This window comes from Arachis ipaensis, chromosome B8, assembly GCF_059453495.1.
Source record: "Arachis ipaensis isolate K30076 ecotype BB chromosome B8, ASM5945349v1, whole genome shotgun sequence".
NCBI lineage: Eukaryota > Viridiplantae > Streptophyta > Magnoliopsida > Fabales > Fabaceae > Arachis > Arachis ipaensis.
This window is the reverse complement of record NC_142443.1, coordinates 83,821,656-83,831,501: the sequence shown is the minus strand read 5'-3', so window position 1 is coordinate 83,831,501 and position 9,846 is coordinate 83,821,656. Positions and strand designations below refer to the sequence as shown.

Here is a 9,846-nt window from a genome sequence, read left to right as displayed (position 1 = left end):
TTTCTTTCACTATTATTAAAGCCTTGTTGAGGCTTTTGATCCTTCCATGAGAAATTTGGATGATTTCTCCATGATGAGTTATAGGTGTTTCCATAAGGTTCACCTAAGTAATTCACCTCTGCTATTGCAGGGTTCTCAGGATCATAAGCTTCTTCTTCAGGAGAAGCCTCTTGAGTACTGTTGGGTGCAGCTTGCATTCCATTCAGACTCTGAGAAATCATATTGACTTGTTGAGTCAATATTTTGTTCTGAGCCAATATGGCATTCAAAGTATCAACTTCAAGAACTCCCTTCTTCATAGGCATCCCATTACTCACAGGATTCCTTTCAGAGGTGTACATGAACTGGTTATTAGCAACCATGTCAATGAGTTCTTGAGCTTCTGCAGGCGTTTTCTTTAGGTGAATGGATCCACCTGCAGAAGTATCCAATGACATCTTTGATAACTCAGACAGACCATCATAGAATATATCTAGGATGGTCCATTCTGAAAGCATGTCAGAAGGACACTTTTTAGTCAGTCCTTTGTATCTCTCCCAAGCTTCATAGAGGGATTCACCTTCTTTTTGTCTGAAAGTTTGAACATCCACTCTAAGCTTGCTCAGCTTTTGAGGAGGAAAGAACTTGGCTAGGAAAGCCTTGACCAGCTTATCCCAAGAGTTCAGGCTATCCTTAGGTTGAGAGTCCAACCATATTCTAGCTCTGTCTCTTACAGCAAAAGGGAAAAGCATGACCCTGTAGACTTCAGGATCTACTCCATTAGTCTTAACAGTATCACATATCTGCAAGAATTCAGTTAAGAACTGAAAAGGATCTTCAGATTGAAGTCCATGAAACTTGCAGTTCTGCTGCATCAGAGAAACTAATTGAGGTTTCAGCTCAAAGTTGTTTGCTCCAATGGCAGGAATGGAGATGCTTCTTCCATGTAAATTGGAATTAGGTGCAGTAAAGTCACCAAGCATCCTCCTTGCATTATTATTATTTTCGGCTGCCATCTCCTCTTCCTGTTCGAAAATTTCTGAAAGATTATCTCTGGATTGTTGTAATTTAGCTTCTCTTAATTTTCTCTTCAGAGTCCTTTCAGGTTCTGGATCTGCTTCAACAAGAATGTTCTTGTCCTTTCTCCTGCTCATATGACAAAGAAGAGGGCACAGAGAAAATAATAATAATAATATGGATCCTTTATATCATAGTATAGAGGTCCTTGTGTTAGTAGAAGAAAAGAAGAAGAAAATCTGAACTCAGAGAGAGAGAGAGAGGGTTCGGATTTTTGGTGATGTGAGAAAGAGATGTTAGTAGATGAATAACTAAATAGAAGAAGATGAGAGAGCGAGAGGATTTTTGAAAATAATTTTTGAAAAAGAGTTAGTGATTTTCGAAAATAGTTTTGAAAAAGGTTAGTAGTTTTTCGAAAATTCAAATAAAAAAAATTAATTAGTTAATTAAAAAGAAATTTTTGAAAAAGGGGGAAGATAATTTCGAAAATTGGAGAGAGAGAGTTAGTTAGGTAGTTTTGAAAAAGATAAGAAAAAAACAAAAAGTTAGTTAGTTAGTTGAAACAAATTTTGAAAATCAATTTTGAAAAGATAAGAAGTTAGGAAGTTAGAAAAGATATTTTGAAATCAAATTTTTTTTTTTTGAAAAAGATAAGATAAGAAGATATTTTTGAAAAGATATGATAGAAATTAGTTTTTGAAAAAGATTTGAATTTTTAAAATCACAATTAATGACTTGATTCACAAGAAATCACAAGATATGATTCTAGAACTCAAAGTTTGAATCTTTCTTAACAAGCAAGTAACAAACTTGAAATTTTTGAATCAAAACATTAATTGGTGATGTTATTTTTGGAATTTTCGAAAATAACTAAGAAATTTGAAAAAGATTTGATTTTTGAAAAAGATTTTGAAAAAGGTGAGATTTTTAAATTGAAAATTTTGATTTGACTCATGAAAACAACTAGATTTTTTTTTAAAAAAATTTTGAAAAAGTCAAATCTCATTTTCGAATTTATGAGAGAGAAAAAGGGAAAGATATTTTTTGATTTTTGAATTTTTATGATGAGATGGAAAAACATGAAAATTATGCAATGCATGAATTTTTTTTTAGATCAAAACAATGAATGCATGCAAGAATGCTATGAATGTCAAGATGAACATCAAGAACACTTTGAAGATCAAGATGAACACCAAGAACATGTTTTTGAAAAAAATTTTAATGCAAAGAAAATATGCAAGACACCAAACTTAGGATTCTTTAATGCTTAGACACTAAGGATCCAAGAATGCATATGAAAAACAAGAAAAGACACAAAACATGCAAATGCAAAGATCAAACAAGAAGACTTACCAAGAACAACTTGAAGATAATGAAGAACACTATGAATGCATGATTATTTTTGAAAAAATGTAAGATGCACATGTAATTGACACCAAATTTATAACATGACTCAAGACTCAAACAAGAAACATGAAAAATATTTTTGATTTTTATAATTTTCTAAATTTTTTTTTCGAAAATTAATTGAAAAAGGAAAACAAGGATTCCAAAATTTTTAATATGAATTCCAGGAATCTTGCATTCTTAGTCTAAAGCTTCAGTCCAGGAATTAGACATGGCTCACTAGCCAGCCATGCTTTAAATGAAAGCTCCGGTCGAAAACACTAGACATGGCCAATGGCCAGCCAAGCTTCAGCATGTAAATCAGGAACAGCAGCAGGTGGATTAACAACAACTAGCTTGCTCTTGATAACAAATTGCAAGCCTCAGTCCAAAACAATTTAGACATGGAGTTACAGCCAGCCAGGCTTCACATGCTTCATGAAACACTAGAATTCATTCTTTAAAAATTTTGAATAAATTTTTTTTTTTTGAAAACAAAAGAAAACATTTTTGTTTTAAAATTTTTTTTTTCGAAAACAAAGGAGAAATTTTTGAAAGATTTTTGAAAAGTTTTTTTGAAAAGAAAACAAAAAGAAAATTACCTAATCTGAGCAACAAGATGAACCGTCAGCTGTCCAAACTCGAACAATCCCCGGCAACGGCGCCAAAAACTTGGTGCGCAGAAATTGTGATTACACTTTAATTATGTAAAATTCATCGATCTTTCTTTCCCTAGTAATGGCACCAAAAACATGATGCCAATACCATGGTTCACAACTTCGCACAACTAACCAGCAAGTGCACTGGGTCGTCCAAGTAATACCTTACGTGAGTAAGGGTCGAATCCCACAGAGATTGTTAGTATGAAGCAAGCTATGGTCACCTTGCAAATCTCAGTCAGGTAGGGTTAAATGTGATTGGATTAGATAATTAAAAGATTAATAATAAAGGATAGAAATACTTATGTAATTCATTGGTGAGAATTTCAGATAAGCGAATAGAGATGCTTTCGTTCCTCTGAACCTCTGCTTTCCTGCTATCTTCATCCAATCAGTCTTACTCCTTTCCATGGCTGGCTTTATGTGATACATCACCATTGTCAATGGCTACTTTCAGTCTTCTCTCGGGAAAATGATCCAAATGCCCTGTCACGGCACGAATAATCGTCTGGAGGCATCACCCTTGTCAATGGTTTCATCCTATCCTCTCAGTGAAAATGGTCAACGCACCCTGTCACGGCACGGCTATTCCTCTGTCGGTTCTCGATCATGCTGGAATAGGATTTACTATCCTTTTGCGTCTGTCACTACGCCCAACAATCGCGAGTTTGGAGCTCGTCACAGTCATTCAATCATTGAATCCTACTCAGAATACCACAGACAAGGTTTAGACCTTCCGAATTCTCTTGAATGCCGCCATCATTCTAGCTTACACCACGAAGATTCCGATTAAGAGATCTAAGAGATACTCATTCAATTCTAATGTAGAACGGAAATGGTTATCAGGCACGCGTTCATAGGGAATGATGATGATTGTCACGTTCATCACATTCAGGTTGAAGTGCGAATGAATATCTTAGAAGCGAAATAAGATGAATTGAATAGAAAACAGTAGTACTTTGCATTAATCTTTGAGGAACAGTAGAGCTCCACACCTTAATCTATGAAGTGCAGAAACTCTACCGTTAAAAATACATAAGTGAAAGGTCCAGGCATGGCCGAGATGGCCAGCCCCCAAAACGTGATCACAGGATCAGAATACAATCCAGGATCCAGGATCCAGAATGTCTAATACAATAGTAAGAGGTCCTATTTATAATAAACTAGCTACTAGGGTTTACAGAAGTAAGTAATTGATGCATAAATCCACTTCCGGGGCCCGCTTGGTGTGTGCTTGGGCTGAGCTTGAGTGTTGCATGTGTAGAGGTCCTTCTTGGAGTTGAACGCCAGCTTTTGTTGCAGTTTGGGCGTTCAACTCTGGTTTTGGATCCTTTTCTGGCGCTGGACGCTAGATTTGGGCCGAGAGCTGGCGTTGAACGCCAGTTTGCGTCGTCTAAACTTGGCCAAAGTATGGACTATTATACATTTCTGGAAAGCCCTGGATGTCTACTTTCCAACGGAATTAGAAGCGTGCCATTTTGAGTTCTGTAGCTCCAGAAAATCCACTTTGAGTGCAGGGAGGTCAGAATCCAACAACATCAGCAGTCCTTCTTCAACCTCTGAATCTGATTTTTGCACAAGTCCCTCAATTTCAGCCAGAAAATACCTGAAATCACAGAAAAACACACAAACTCATAGTAAAGTCCAGAAATGTGAATTTAACATAAAAACTAATGAAAACATCCCTAAAAGTAACTAGATCCTACTAAAAACATACTAAAAACAATGCCAAAAAGCGTATAAATTATCCGCTCATCATAGAGCATAGAGATTAGGCTTGGATAAACCAACCTGGCATCTTTGGAGTTCTTGTTTGCAAGTATGTAAAATTCAGATGGAATCAGTTGATGAACTTCCACTTCTTTTCCCAACATAATGCAATGGATCATCACTGCTCTTTTGACGGTGACTTCATAACGGTTGCTAGTGGGAAATATAGAACGCCCAATGAAATCAAGCCATCCTCTGGCGACTGGTTTGAGATCTTCTCTCTTGAGTTGATTTGGGACACCCTTGCTGCTGGTGGTCCACCTGGCTCCAGGGATGCATATATCCTCTAGAATCTTATCCAGGCCCTTGTTTGTTCTCATCATTCTCCTATTGAAGGAGTCTGGGTCATCTTTTAGCTGAGGTAGCTTAAAGATCTCCCTGATTTTGTCAGGGTGGATGTGAACAATCTTTCCTCTGACCATAGTCCGATAGTCATAGAGGGCAGTTCCAAATATTCTCTGCGTGTCTGTTTGCCACAGATTAGCGTAGAACTCCTGAACCATATTCCTTCCCACTTTTGTTTCAGGATTAGCTAGGACTTCCCAGTTCTTGTTTTGAATCTGCTCTTGGATCTCCAGATATTCATCTTCCTTCAGATCGAACTTGACTTCCGGGATCACTGATCTTAGACCCATTATTTTGTAGTAATGGTCTGAATGTTCTTTGGTTAAGAACTTCCCTTGATTCCAAAGTGGTTTTGGAATACTCTCTTTCTTGCCTCTTGGAGTGGTTTGTTTTCCTTTAGGGGCCATGATCTTAGTGGGTATAATTTTGTGATCACGGATAAACACACCAAACTTAGAGGTTTGCTTGTCCTCAAGCAAAAGAAAAGAAAGGAGAGGGATAGAAGGAGAGCTAGTGTCGAATGGTGGATGAGAGGAGGGAGGCCGAATGTGGATTTAAAAGGGAGGGGGATGGGTTTTTTTTTTTTTTGAAAATTAAAAAAAAAAGATAAGATAGAAGATATGATTTATAAAAAAATAAGTATGATATGAGAAGATGTGATTTAGAATTGAAAAGATATGAAAGATATTTGAAAGAAAGATAAATTTGATTTTCAAAAAGAGAATGTGGAGATTTGAAAAAGATATTGATGAGTTGAAAGGATTTTAGAAGGAAAAGAGATAGATTTGTTTTGGAAAATTTGAAAAAGAGTTGGATTGGATTGGATTGAAAAAGAATTTGTGTTTATGGATTAAGATACATTTGATATTTTTAAAGTAGGGTTTTTAGAAATTAAGGTTCTTAGAAATCAGGGTTTGTAACATGTTTATGCAAGAAATCACGAATTGAAACATGAAAATTAAAATTAAAATGAAAAATATGAAGTAAAAACGAATTTACCTCCTCCCCACCATCCTGGCGTTAAATGCCCAAACGCTGCATGTTTTGGGCGTTTAACGCACAATTGCTGCTTCTCCTGGGCGTTCAACACCCAGCTAATGCTTCTTTCTGGCGTTGAACGCCAGGAACTCCTTTGTCACTGGGCGTTTTTCTGAACACCCAGGACGCTGTAAATCTGGCGTTAAACGCCCAGAAGGAGCTTCTTTCTGGCGTTCAACGCCCAGAAGATGCTTCTTTCTGGCGTTTAACGCCCAGATAGCTATCCTTACTGGCGTTCAACGCCCAGTGGATGCTTCTTTTGGGCGTTGAACGCCCAATTGTGCCTCTTACTGGCGTTTTCTTGCCAGTGAGCTCTTTTTCTCTGTTTTGTGTGCTGAATCCTTTTGTAACCCTGTAAACTTATGCAATTGACTCTTTACCTTAGTATCAAAGAACTTTATATAAACAAATAAAATCAAGAATAGGGAAAAATGCTAGAGGAAGTGATGCCAATGGCTGGGTTGCCTCCCAGCAAGCACTTCTTTATTTTCTTTAGCTGGACCTTGCTGAGCTTTTTAATCTAGCCTCAGCCTTGAGCATTCTTGCTCAACATTACCTTCAAGATAATGCTTGATTCTCTGTCCATTAACAATGAACTTCCTATCAGAGTCAATGTCTTGAAGCTCCACATAACCATATGGTGATACACTTGTAATCACATATGGTCCCCTCCATCGGGACTTCAGTTTCCCGGGGAATAGCCTGAGCCTAGAGTTAAACAACAGAACCTTTTGTCCTGGTTCAAAGATTCTAGAAGATAGCTTTCTGTCATGCCATCTTTTTGATTTCTCTTTATAAATCTTGGCATTTTCAAAAGTAGTGAATCTGAATTCCTCTAGCTCATTCAGCTGGAGCAATCTTTTTTCTCCAGCTAGTTTGGCATCAAAGTTTAGGAATCTGGTTGCCCAGTAGGTCTTATGTTCCAGTTCCACGGGCAGGTGATAAGCCTTACCATACACAAGTTGGTATGGAGAGGTCCCTATAGGAGTCTTGAATGCTGTTCTGTAAGCCCACAGAGCATCATCCAAGCTTCGTGCCCAATCCTTTCTACGGGTACTTACAGTCCGTTCCAGGATTCTTTTCAGTTCTCTGTTAGAAACTTCAGCTTGCCCATTTGTCTGTGGATGATATGGAGTCGCCACCTTGTGGCGAATCCCATATCGGACCATGGTGGAGTAAAGCTGTTTGTTGCAGAAGTGAGTGCCCCCATCACTGATTAGTACCCTAGGGATACCAAATCTGCTGAATATATGTTTCTGGAGGAACTTCAGTACTGTTTTAGTATCATTGGTGGGTGTGGCAATGGCCTCTACCCATTTTGATACATAGTCAACTGCCACCAGAATATAAGTGTTTGAACATGATGGTGGGAAAGGCCCCATGAAATCAATTCCCCATACATCAAACAACTCAATCTCCAGGATTCCTTGTTGAGGCATGGCGTAACTATGAGGCAAATTACCAGCTCTCTGGCAACTGTCACAGTTACGTACAAACTCTCGGGAATCTATGTAGAGTGTAGGCCAGTAGAAACCACATTGGAGGACCTTGGTGGCTGTTTGCTCACCTCCGAAATGGCCTCCATATTGTGATCCATGGCAATGCCATATGATCCTCTGTGCTTCTTCTCTAGGGACACACCTACGGATTATTCCGTCTGCACATCTCTTAAAGAGATAGGGTTCATCCCACAAGTAGTACTTTGCATCAGAAATTAATTTTTTCTTTTGTTGCCTGCTGTACGCCTTGGGTATGAACCTTGCAGCTTTATAGTATGCAATGTCTGCAAACCATGGTGTTTCCTGAATGGCGAACAAATGCTCATCCGGAAAGATTTCAGATATTTTAATAGAGGGAAAGGGCGCCCCTTCTACTGGCTCTATTCGAGACAGATGATCAGCCACTTGGTTTTCTGTCCCTTTTCTGTCTCTTATTTCTATATCAAACTCTTGCAGAAGCAATACCCATCTTATAAGCCTGGGTTTTGATTCCTGCTTTGTAAGTAGATATTTAAGAGCAGCATGATCAGTGTACACAATCACTTTTGATCCTACTAAGTATGATCTAAACTTGTCAATGGCATAGACCACCGCAAGCAATTCCTTTTCTGTGGTTGTGTAATTTTTCTGGGCATCATTTAAAACACGGCTAGCATAATAAATGACATGCAGAAGTTTGTCATGCCTCTGCCCCAGTACTGCACCAATGGCGTGATCACTGGCATCACACATTAATTCGAATGGCAATGTCCAGTCTGGTGCAGAGATAACTGGTGCTATGACCAGCTTAGCTTTCATAGTTTCAAACACCTGCAGGCACTCTGTGTCAAACACAAATGGTATGTCAGCAGCTAGCAGATTGCTTAGAGGTTTTGCAATTTTTAAAAAATCCTTTATAAACCTCCTGTAGAATCCTGCATGCCCCAGAAAGCTTCTGATTGCCTTAACATTGGCAGGTGGTGGTAATTTTTCAATTACCTCTATTTTAGCTTGATCCACCTTTATTCCCTTGCTTGAAATTTTATGCCCAAGGACAATCCCTTCAGTCACCATAAAGTGACATTTTTCCCAGTTTAAAACCAAGGTGGTCTCTTGGCATCTTTTCAAAACCAGTGTCAGGTGATCAAGACAGGAGCTGAATAAGTCTCCATATACTGAGAAGTCATCCTTGAAGACTTCCAGAAATTTGTCCACCATATCAGAGAAAATAGAGAGCATGCATCTCTGAAAGGTTGCAGGTGCTTTACACAGCCCAAATGGCATCCTTCTGTAAGCAAATACTCCAGATGGACATGTGAATGCTGTTTTCTCTTGATCCTGGGGATCTACTGTAATTTGGTTGTAGCCTGAATAGCCATCCAAAAAGCAATAATAATCATGACCTGCTAGTCTCTCTAGCATCTAGTCTATGAATGGTAAAGGAAAATGATCCTTCCTGGTAGCTGTATTGAGCCTTCTATAGTCAATACACATGCGCCACCCTGTAACTGTTCTTGTAGGAACCAGTTCATTTTTTTCATTATGAACCACTGTCATGCCTCCCTTTTTGGGGACAACTTGGACAGGGCTCACCCAGGGGCTATCAGAAATAGGATAAATAATCCCAGCCTCTAGTAATTTGGTGACCTCTTTCTGCACCACTTCCTTCATGGCTGGATTTAGCCGCCTCTGTGGTTGAACCACTGGCTTAGCATTATCCTCCAATAAGATCTTGTGCATGCATCTAGCTGGGCTTATGCCCTTAAGGTCACTTATGGACCACCCAAGAGCTGTCTTGTGTGTCCTTAGCACTTGAATTAGTGCTTCCTTTTCCTGTGGATTTAAAGCAGAGCTTATGATCACTGGAAAAGTATCACCTTCTCCCAAAAATGCATATTTCAAGGATGGTGGTAATGGTTTGAGCTCGGGTTTAGGAGGTTTTTCCTCTTCCTGAGAAAATTTCAGAGACTCTTTCAATTCCTCTGAATCCTCTAGATCAGGTGGAACATCTTTAAAGATGTTTTCCAGCTCTGATTCGAGACTCTCAGCCATGTTGATCTCTTCCACCAAAGAGTCAATAAGATCAACTTTCATGCAGTCTTTTGGTGTGTCTGGATGCTGCATGGCATTGACAGCATTCAACTTAAACTCATCCTCATTGACTCTCAGGGTTA

General features: G+C 38.7%; 1 non-coding gene across 1 annotated transcript; it reads left to right on the top strand.

Annotated features, from left to right (window-relative positions):
- Positions 1–491: 491 nt before the first annotated feature.
- On the top strand, positions 492–599 carry LOC148548647 (small nucleolar RNA R71). The gene has a single exon (XR_015898853.1). It is a non-coding gene; the product is annotated as a small nucleolar RNA R71 (small nucleolar RNA).
- The last annotated feature ends 9,247 nt before the right edge of the window (positions 600–9,846 follow it).